Here is an 11,508-nt window from a genome sequence, read left to right as displayed (position 1 = left end):
ATTTTAGTCAGACAGTCATTTTGTGCTAAATGTTACTTGACCTTCAAGAATCTGTAGATCCAGCCAGGATTGGGTCAGACTTGATCCTCTCCAGTTTTAGATACCTGGCCAACTCATCTGGCCAGAAGGCTTTGATGCTCCTAAAGGTCTGCAGATGATTTCATAAAAAGGTATGCTATTCTTTCACTTGTCCGCAGTCTGTCTCTACAATGAAAATAATGGAAATTGTGTGTTAGTGCTATTTTCTTTTGGAACATCTTATCTGATGCAGTCTCTTTCTTTCTTTTTTTTTTCCTTTTCTCTTTCCTTTCTTTTTCCTTCCCTCCCTCCTCCCTCCCTTTCTTCTTCCCCTCCACCTTCCTCCCCGCCCCACCCCAACTTCTTCTCATATTCCTCCTATTCTTATTCTGAGAGTAGTGATGGGTGACCACATTCATATGCTGCTTTTGTCTATCTGGTTCCTCTTGCTGATACCCTAGGAAGGCCTTTCTAGCAAGGCAGGTGGGAGGGATTGTTGAGATGGCACCAGCCACCCAGTTGGAATGGACTGGCAATACTGACTGAGAAAAGCTTCACGGAATCTACACTTTTACAGCAATAGGACATTTGCCACAGATTGTAGTTTATCATAGACTTTTTTTAGATTGTATTATCATGGCAGGCCTTATGTGTATTCGCAGCATTGGCACCAATGAATACCTAGGAAAGAATTCTCTAAGACAAACCAAATGCTACATCTACACAGGCATGGTAAAGCACCAGGTTGTAAAACAATTCTTCAAAGAACAGTAATTTGGGAATAGTCATGTGGTGGATTAAATGAAGGTTTTTGTAGCTTTGAAGCCTATTCCATAGAGACAACAAATATTACCTGAAAAACAAAATAGCATATCTTTTTCTATTGCAGGAGTACCCTACATGCTTTTCCAGAATGCCAAAGTCTGGTCACGTGGCTTCTAGATCATACATATCAGCAGAGGTCTAAGTGTGATATAGAAAAATAAAATAGGATGATATGAGAAGAAATGACTTGGGCATTTGAGGGTGTCAGGAAGACATGTTATTTAGGTTGAGAGCTGAAAGAAAAAAAGTGCCAGATGTAGGAAAAATCAGGAGGATCAGGAGCAAAACATATCAGGAGAGGTCGCTGCTAAGGTCAGTGAGCTATGGGGAGACCACATCAAAGGGATGAAAAGCCGCAGGACCTTGTATGGTTTGTAAGCCAGAGTAAAAGTTTAATTTAGGTGTAATGGGGGCCATGGGGGTTTTAAACAGAAGGATGACATGGTACGATTTATTTATTTTTTTAAAAAGATTACCTTGCTTTCCAGAGAATGGGAGGGGGAGGGGCAAGAGTCTAAGGTGGAGGCTCTTGTTTTCCAGGGAAAGATGATGGTGATTCAGATGATGGTGATAGAAAGATGGGAAGACGTAATCGATTTGGGATGTGTTTTGGGGGCACCTTTACAGGACTTGCTGATGCATGTGACAAGTGAAAGAGGGAACAGTGATAACTCTCAAATTTTCGATGTGAGGAAAAGTACCAATGGGCCATTTCCTGAGATGGGGACCACTAGAGGAGCAGTGGGTTTAGACAGCAAACCCAAAAGTCCTGTTTTGGCCTTGGAGAATTTGAGATGCCCGCTTAACTTTCCCATGAAGATGCTGAGTAGGCAGTCGTGTAACCAAGACTGGAGCCTCACAGAGAGGTCAGGGCTGGAGATTTAGGTGACATCAGTAGTTGTAGGATGCTTTTTAAAGCCATGCAATTGGGTGGGATCACCTAAGAGAAGTAAGTTGTCAGAAAGAAGAAGGAGGCCCAGAAAAGAGTCTTCATGCACCTCTACTTTTACAGTTTAAATATAGAGAAGGACCTAGTAAATGAGACAGAGAAGGTATAGTCAAGAAGGTGAGAGAAAAACAAGGAGACTATGATTTCCCAGAAGCCAAGGGAAGATAACATTTCAAGAATGAGACAAAAGTATCTCTAGGTTTCATGGGAGTCCTTTTAAAGAAAAATAATGCAAAATTATTAATATAAAATTAAGTACTAATATGACTATTTAGAATGAGAAAGAAACCATGAGAAATTACAAAGTAAAGAGGTAAAAAATGCCATAAATCTCACAACATTCAGGAAAAATAATAATTTTATTAACATAAGCGCATCATATACTTTTATAATACTTTTCCTCTACTTTTTGAGGGGAAATGAGTGCTTCCTTCCAATTTCTCACATCTCAAAATCTGAGTTGTTTTTGAACATAGGAAAAACCTAAGTAGATTTCACATCTACGATTTATTAAATTTATTTTCAAATGTGGTGTCAGGAAGAATACCCTGACTCAAATTTTGCAGTAATTAAATATAAACTTAATACCTTTACTAGCAATTGACTGAAGTCCTGTTATTAAAGTCTCATTGCTTCTTTTGCCCATTCATTTTGGCAGTTAGAGTAATATCAAAGAAAGACAGTAGGAATTCTCAGTAAATTCTGGCTGAATCTGGGCCTCTTGTATGATCTGCAATCTGTTCTATTTAGGCCAACCACAGGAGCAGTTCCCTGTGATAGGAATGGGAGATGAGAGTGAGGAATATGAGAGGAGTGAGAAGAAAATGGCACTGATGTTTAGAATTGCTTTAGACCCTTCTGAATTTTTAAAAATTTTCTTTACTATACTGTCTGATTCAAGAAAAGCCTGTTTGACCTATGAAAAATCATTTTGTTGTTTATGTTATCATTTAAAAATATTGATTTTAGGTTTTTAATTTGAATTGGCAGATTTGTTAAAATAGATGAGAAAGGGAGTTATGAGCAAGTTTCCTACATGCGTGATTCAGCCAAACTACAGAAGGGATTAAAAAATTCTTAGATTAGCTAGTTCAACCTTCTAGTCAAAGACTATCTTCTCAATAGATGGTGAGTCACCCTATATGTGAATAGTCTAATTATTGCCTTTCATAAGTCTGCCTTCACATATTGTTGGAGAGCTGTAGTTCGTAAGGCTTCAAATTAATCAGGGAGATTTTCTTTCAAATAATCTTCCTGTATTTGAAAACTTCATTGTAGTCTTCCCTGCTACAGGTAAGTAGCCTTAGTTTATTTGTTAGGCATGTGGGAAGGTGTTTGGATCACATAGCACACTGATCACCTTTCTTTTCGTGATGGTTGCTCCTCTTCCGTACTGGAAGAGCCCTGACTTTGTTTATTGTTCTACCCTTCCAGTTGATTTTGAGAGGGATGACTTCTCCTCCCCAGCTCCAAGGGCTAGTCATGATCAGAATAACCAGTTTTTGTGGTCTTATTCCCTTTACTGGGGATTGGTTTAGGCATGGTCATGTAACCCAATTCTGGTTCTGGGATCTGAGAAAAAGTCATGCAAAGGACATTTAAAATGGCTCCCCCCTCCCCAAACAAAAAGAAATACCTTATTGAGGAAATACCTTATTTCCTTTGTCCCTCCCCTTGTCCCTCCCTTCCTTCCTTGTTCTTGGTTGGTGGGGGGGTGGGCATTGAGTTTGTCAGTAGTCAACACTTGGAACCGCTGCAGTTAGCTTGGAAACATTGGGACAGACACCATTGCAGCCTAGGTATACACAGTGGAAAGACTGAAAGTCTTGGTAGCCTTGAGGTCATGCTGAGCGGCTGAGGATCCCTTCCACATAGCTTCTTATATATGAGATGATTGATCCTTTTCTGTTTCTGTTTCTTATAGTTTTTCCTTCTCTTATTTGCCACTCTAGGCATCCTTGTATTATTTTAACTTACCTGCAACTTCTGCCAACCAGTAATACTCTTAGCATTGTTTGTCATGTCTTCTCCATGGAATTTTTATATCTAACCAAAATCTTTAGTGATTCATAAACATAGGCAAAGGCACATAACATGGTTGATATGAAAATGAAATTGTCTTCTGAAATTTTATCCTGGAGTTAAGGTGGCAGCACTTGGCAGCATTTTTCTACAGTGGGTTTAAAGCTGGTTAACACTAAACACTGCTTTAACACTGGCTGGTTTGGATCTATGATTTCTTTGAGGAAGCCCCTCCCCTTATGCGTTACATTTGTTTAGTCTGTTTTTTACAACTAGGTCTTTTTGATAAACGTAACATTTTACTATTTTGTTCTTACTGGCTCTTTTTTTTTGTTATCAACCTTTCAAAAATGTATTAAAAACTCCTTCTCTTTTTATAGAACTGCTTTCCCCCTAGTACCTAAGTTCTTGAGGACTGTGTATTTAATTGAAGCAGGTTGAGAAACTTTGCTACAGATTATTAGCACATTTGGTGGCTGCACTAGTTGGCTGAGATAAAGTATGTTCAGTATGTGGCCATTAGATTCAGGAGAAGAGTTCTCTCTCCCCGTTATGCCTCCCTCTATATCCTCCCAGATTTATGCTTATAAATATAGACTAGTATTTCATATTCTCTTTTTATACACAAAGGAGATGCTGGCATCATTCACTGCTATGAAGTGTTACCTGTTTTTAACAAGACACAATTCACATACCATACAATTCACCTATTTAAAATTATGTGGTTTCTAGTACATTCACATAATTATGCAGCCATAACCACAATTAACTTTAGAACACTGTCTTCACTCCAGAGAGAAGCCTTGTGCACATTAGCAGGCATTCTCCTTCCTCCCTCCATTGCCTTTCCTCTCAGTTCTAGGCAACCACTAATCTGTTTTCTGTCCATGTGGATTTGCCTATTCCAGGCATTTTGCATAAATGCACTCATGCAAGGTGTGTTCTTTTGTGACTGGCATTTTTCATCTACACGTTTCCAAGGTTCATCGCTGCTGTAGCACACATCAACTCTTCGTTCCTTTTTATTGCAGAATAGTATTCCATTGGATGACTCTACACAGTTTATCCGTTCTTCAATTGAGGGACGTTGGCTTGTTTCCACATTTTGGCTCTTAGGAACTATCTAGTTTTGTGATCTGAATTTATCTTTTAGTTTCTTCAGTTTGCATGCAGACTTGCAAAGTCAAAAAGATAAATTATATTGTTTTCCTCTGATTATATCTAGCATTAAGATATGACATTTCCATGTGTGAGACTTTAACTGACCACTTAATTCCTTAAAACGTGTTCGTAGCACATGCAAAACAAGAATGAAAGAAAACTCAGCACATCCAAACACAAGTGCCCATCCATGGATTTAAAAGAGAAATGAACATGTGAACACATTATTTTTAACAGATAGTCATTGTAAACCCGGGTTTAGATTTAAATTGGAAAAAAATACCCAAAGGTGTTTAATGTTTATCCTTAAATGTCCAGGATAAGACCATGATGACAGCTACCAACTTATTTTTTATGATCTTGGAAAGACATAAGAGGAATAAATTTTTATCATGCGTCACACACACAGATTAGCATACCCCTTTTACCTCCTCATTTAGAACTTGGTGAGGTAGCAGGGAATTCTTTATTTGTTTTTCTAGGAACAGGAGAAGGAACTGTCTGTGCATTTATGTGTTTGTATTTTCTCCTCAGAAGGGAAGTCAGCACCGGACCCTCTTTCACTCAGACACAAACAGCTATGTGACATGTGTTCCCTTCCTTGCCTGCTGTCCTCGTAGCCGATAGCTGAGCTGCGTTTTAGGTTTCCTGCAGGATGTGGTGATACATACAAGGACTATTCATTAGGGTGATTACTTAGCTGTGTGTTTCAGTTCCATAAACACATGACTGTCTCCTTTGATACCCATTCTGCATCCCATTAGACTTGGGTAAGTTGGAACTGGTAACCTATAGGTCACACTTGAATGACCACAGACGACACAGGAAGAACCAGCATCATCCTTTTCTATTGCCAGAATTTTGAGGAATAATTGAACTAATAATAGTAAAAACATGAAGCAGGACTGATTGAAATGGGAATGTGAATGAGGTTTCTTGGCCCAGTTTTTTTCTTCTTATTCTCCTGTCTCTGGGATTTCGAATTTCCCTAAATGGAAACATTACCTGTTAAAATTGCACTAATTTATTTTCATACAGATTGTGCTTGATCACCTAACAACAAACTATCTGTGAACAAGGTTTAAGATATTCTATCTCTTGTGGAAAATTAAATCAAAGATTTGTAAGACCCTACAATTGCCAGGGAGTGTACTTGTTACAGAACTCAAGGGGTTCGAGACGTGGTTGTCATTGGGTAGTTTTATTTACTTGCAGCAAATAAAGGATTCACATCCAAAGCTCTGTTTCCCTGAAGGGAGGCTTAGCCACTGCCTGTATACACTATTCAGTTAATTATACTATAAGTCGATTTCTTCTTTGTAGTTGGCTACACTTACCTGGTTGGATTCCTATCAAGCTCATCCTGTTTACAGCTGCATCTGCAAAATACTGTGCTACATTTTAACATTTAGCAAGAATAGCGTTCAGAAGCACTGCCCAGACCTTGAGACCCTTGTCCTGTTTAACATACTGAATAAGATACAGTGGTGACTGTCAATTACCTCCTTGTTTAGGTGCAGGTAAAGACATTTTTAACACTAAAGGGTAAGCTTTGTGATGATAAGGACTTAAACTGTTCTTATTAAACGTTATGTACATATTCCCAAGCACAGTCCTTGGCTCATAGTAGTGATTCGACAAAAATTTATTGGATGAATAACCGTATAATCATAACATTGTATTAAAGTATTATGACCGAAATGCGAGGAACTGATTTTACCCTGGTGAGAAAGGGAGTTTTCAGTATACATGTCTTTTTAACTAGGTACTGATGACTGAATAGGATTTTACCAGGCAGATAAGAGCAGGAAACTAAATTATGCAAATTACTTCTCATGTTATAGACATCGTGATGGATAGTAGAGCAAGACAGTATTATTTCGTTGTATTATTATTATTATTTAACATGTTAGTATGTACTATAATAATCCTTTCATTATTGCATTATTATTATTATACAAAGGGGGAAACTGAAGTTTGGAGATATTAGGTGACTACCCCAAGGTCAAAAAGCTTCCAGTGAAGGGTCCAGTTTTTAAACTCAAGGTTATGTGTCACCCTTTTCCAGATAGTGACAAGTAACTTCCAAGTAACAGCCACATATCATATTTCAAGATGGAAAAACAGAAAACCGCCTCTTTGTTTCTACTAGTTAAAATGTATCAGTAAGCTTTTTCATGCAATGCTGCCTTACTTGGTACTCTGAGCAATTCTTCTTTAGTGCTCCCCATCCAGAGGATCCCTCTTGGATGCCCCCTCACCTCAGGTATCTCTCTCAGAACCCAGCCACCACACTGTGAGAAGCCCTGGCCACATGGAGAGGCAAGTCTTCGCGAGATGGCAGTCTAGGTGCCAGATGTGTGAGTGAAGATCTTTCAGATAATTCTAGACCTCAGCCATTCCAGCCCCTTACATCTTTGTTCCCCAGACATTGTGGAACAAAGACAAGCCATCTGCAGTGTGCCTTGTCTGAATTCCTGACCCAGGCGATGGCTGGAGCTGCAGCAGTCATCCGAACCTGGCAGAGGAGGCTGCTCACCCTCTTTCCAGAAAGGAGAGATGGAGTGCTTGATGCCCCACTACATCCATACAGGACTGAATTCCTGTCGCTCCCAAATAGTTATCCATTCAAATAATCATTTAAGAACCCTTAACCTCTATCTTTCTCTATGCACAGAAATTAGTTTGAGGTGGATCATGCACCTTATGTAATCCTAGAGCCAAAAAGCTTCTACTGGAAAGTTTTGGAGTAGACATAAAATTTCTTGAATAGGACACAAAAAACAGTAACCATAAAAACCATTGATAAATTAGACTTAATCGAAATGAAGAATTCTACTCATCACAACACACCATTAAAATAATGAACAGACAAACCACAGATTAGGAAAAATATTCACAACATATATATGTGAAAAACAATTTGTGTACTAAATAAAGAAATCCTACAAATCAGTAATGAGAAGATGAACCAACTAATTTTAAAAAATGGACAAAAGAATTGAACAAACATCTCACTAAAGAAGATATAAGAAATGTCAATAAATATGTGAAAGGTATAGTATATTCATACAATAGAATACTACTCAGAAATAATAATAAGCTACTAATGCATGCAACAATATGAGTAAATCTCAAAAACATTGTTAGGAGTAGAAGCCAAATTCAAAAATCTACCTACACTATGTTTCTATGTATATGAGGTCGGAGAATAGCTTAAAAAAATTATGATGGTAGAATTAGAAAGTGATTGCCTGAGAATTGGAGAGATAAATTGACTGGAAAGGGAAAACCTTTTGATTCTGACAGCTGTACCTTCCTTATATTTTGTTTTTAGTGTTGGTAATACAGGTATTTGCAATTGTAAAGACTCATTACCTTGAGTACCTAAGGTCTGTTTTTATTGTATGTCATTTTTACTTCACTTAAGAAAATGTCACACAAAAGTAGTGATCATTTTCTAATTGGAATTCTTTTAGTAAAAAAGAGTAGAAATCCAAATTAAATATATTTTCCTTACATGAGAACATGGGACTTAATGAGATTGTTTTTATTTATGGATGGAGAGAATTGACCAGTGAACAATTTTAATTTTTCTGAATTGTTCCTCTTGTATAAAGGTCTCGCCTACACTGTGCTGTGTCTTCATAGGAAGAAGGAAGATGTGTCCAAAGGCATGTGGGAATATGAGCTGTAAGGGGGTTGCTGAGGCTGATGCAAAATGTGTGACTGAGCTTTCACTGTGGGCCTGGTGCTGAAAGGCACTCAGGCCTACTTGTTGAAGGAATGATTAGCAAAAGATAAGGTGCTTGGGGGACGGAATGAGCATCATATACTATGCTCAGAAGTTCAGATTTCATCTTCTAGGCAACAGGTATCCATGGAAGTTTTTAAGTGGAGAACTGCTTTTTTTCCCCGCCTCAAGAAGTTGACTGGCTTTATGGAGAGGAAGCTAAAATGTGGAGAAACTGGTGGCAGAGATATTAGTATGTAAAGGTGGTGTTTGTTGTAGAGCAATTGCTCTACAATAAAAGCTACATTTTAGATTCTAATATTTACCAGATTTTGATGCATGATTACAAAATGAGGTTCAGATCTTTGTCTGAAATGTGTTTGAAACATAGCGTGAAGATCCTTTTACTTGCCTATTTTACGCTTTTTATCTTTTTAGTATTTTATTGTTCTTTCAGGGAATTACAAGTGACCTTTATCCAAGTCGTTAAGTTTGAAATATTTATTTGTGGTATTTCACTGTAAAATATTTTGCTTTTTTTCTATTCAAAGTAGAAAAGCTGTTAACTAACATTCTGTGTGTCTTCTCAAATTTTGCATTGACATCGTAAGACATATTCCTTTAAAAAATCATAAATATCCTTTGTAGTGACCTTATAGGCAATTGAAAAGTAAAGAAAAAAAACCCAAAAAAAAAAAATGGAAAAAGAAACCAAAATTTTTTCCTTTAGAGAATTATTGCTTTTGGAAATATATTTTAAAGTTTCAGCAAACACCTTTTCAGAAAATGATTTATTTAAACAAAATTTCTATGCCAAGGTAAGGCTTATACCGGTAACATAGCAACTGTAGGTACACATTTAATTTTGTGAGAAAGATGGCAAAAAAAATAAAAAGTCTCAAGCTTGAAATTATTGTCTGTTGCCAATTCAATAATGTAAAATATCTCACATGGAGGAAAACCTCTGACTACGATAGTGATTTTTTATAATATTTTAATCTAAATAATATGTTTTGTCATTCATTTTTTTTTTTTAAAGAACCTTAGGAATTGTTAAAAGATTATACCAGTCACTGTTAGTTGTTATATACATAACATTTAAGGAAAGGAAACATCTAAAAAAAAAAAAAGGAGAAAAATGATAGAAACAGATGACTGCATTATCTGACTAAAGACTTACTCATACACAATTTTATTTAAAAAGACCTAAAGGTGATGGAGGGAAAACATGTGGTTTGGCACTTGAATGTCATACAGCAAGATTAATATACTTTATTCAGTAAAGCTTTTTGAAAAATGAGCTAATTCTCAGGAAGCTAAATACTTTTTTGTTGTTGTTGCTCAAGTTAATAATTACTATGATAGTAAGAATTCCGATTCATTTTGTGACTACTTAATGAAATAGCATGTACTACCTTTCTTCTTAAAAATAAATATATTTTAGGGGCCTTTAAGTTACATCGGTTCAATCCCAAAGTCCTAAACCACAAAAAATTAAATATTGGTTAATTTTGACATTTCCTAATATAACACATCTAACCTTTCCTTTGTGTAAGCTTAAGTATATGCTACTTAGAAGATTCCACTTGTTTCAAATTAATACATTATTATTAAGCATTGTGTAAGACTAACAACGATTAGGCATCCTTGGAATTTTGAAGGCATATCAGTAGTTAGTGTATGTTATGATCTTAAGCAAGTTGATCTTTCTGACTTTGTTTTCACACTGCTGATCTAATAATGTAGTACAGAGAGAATGACCAGTTATCCTGGTTTGCCTGGAATAAGCAATTGAGATTTTCATTGCTAAAACTAGGTAAGTCCTAGGCAAACCAGACACTGAATGTCCTCAAGACCTTTTCAGGGGTTCTGTGAATTCAAAATTATTTTTGTAATAATACTGAGACATTATTTTCACTCTCATTCTTACTCAAGTGTACAGTGGAGTTTCCAGATGCTACATACAAAAGGTATGATGTTACAACAGATTGAATTCAGAAGCAGGTAGGAGAATCCAGCTATCTTCTATTAAGTCAGACATGAAAAGATTTGCAACAATGTAAAACAACGCCATCTTCTCACTAAATTTTCTGTTTTGAAGATCATAGTTATTTTTCATAAAATTTCTACCACATAAGGGGGCTAATTTTTAAAATGAGTTAATAAATATATATATTTTTAATTTCTAATGTAATAAATACCAAAAAAACATGACCTACATAAACAAAGGCTCTTTGGGGAGCCTCAATAATTTTAAAGAGTATAAAAGGGTCCTAAGACCAGAACATTTGAGGACCATTGCTTTAGAATTTTTCTACGTGAAAGAAGGAAGTTTTATTTGTGAACAATAGCATACACCAAGCCTTTCAGAAGGCTTTGTTTATGGGACTGTGAATCCCTGTCTTCTTCTTGGTATCTCTGTGTGTAGTCATGCTGCTTCCCTCTGCCCTAATTTTCACACATGTAGGATAACAGAGGGTGCTGTCAGTTAACTTTGGACTAAATTTACTCTAAATCACAATAGCTAAAACTCAAAAGGAACAAAAACCCCAAAACATTTGCATTAACTCAAAAGGATCAAACAGTTCCATCAAACTAAACACCATCCTATTTAATGGAAAGAATCTTATGAATAGTAAAGATATCTTTGTTTCCTCAAATCTGCCTATATCTAGCCATTGCTGCTATTAGCATATTACCTGGTTAATATTAATGAATATAAATATGCCACAGGACTCCACCTAGCAGTGTGAAACCAGAAATAATTTTTGTTTTCTTCATTTTATGGGTCTGAATTATT

At 36.5% G+C, this 11,508-nt stretch overlaps 1 protein-coding gene across 4 annotated transcripts in view; it reads left to right on the top strand.

Annotated features, from left to right (window-relative positions):
* The window catches only part of ADAMTS3 (ADAM metallopeptidase with thrombospondin type 1 motif 3), a 242,380-nt gene that overhangs the window by 74,487 nt on the left and 156,385 nt on the right, over positions 1–11,508 (top strand). Inside the window, exon 1 of one of the 4 annotated variants that reach the window (XM_023530863.1) lies at positions 10,689–10,712. The exons of the other annotated variants lie outside the window; for them this stretch is intronic. The gene's annotated coding sequence lies outside the window, so the exon portion shown is untranslated. Of the gene's footprint in view, positions 1–10,688; positions 10,713–11,508 lie in introns of those variants that run through there. 4 annotated transcript variants of the gene reach the window in all.

The sequence above is a fragment of the Pteropus vampyrus genome, unplaced genomic scaffold, assembly GCF_000151845.1.
Source record: "Pteropus vampyrus isolate Shadow unplaced genomic scaffold, Pvam_2.0 Scaffold56, whole genome shotgun sequence".
Classification (NCBI taxonomy): domain Eukaryota; kingdom Metazoa; phylum Chordata; class Mammalia; order Chiroptera; family Pteropodidae; genus Pteropus; species Pteropus vampyrus.
Note: the sequence above shows the minus strand (reverse complement) of the source record. Positions and strands in the feature narration are given on the sequence as shown.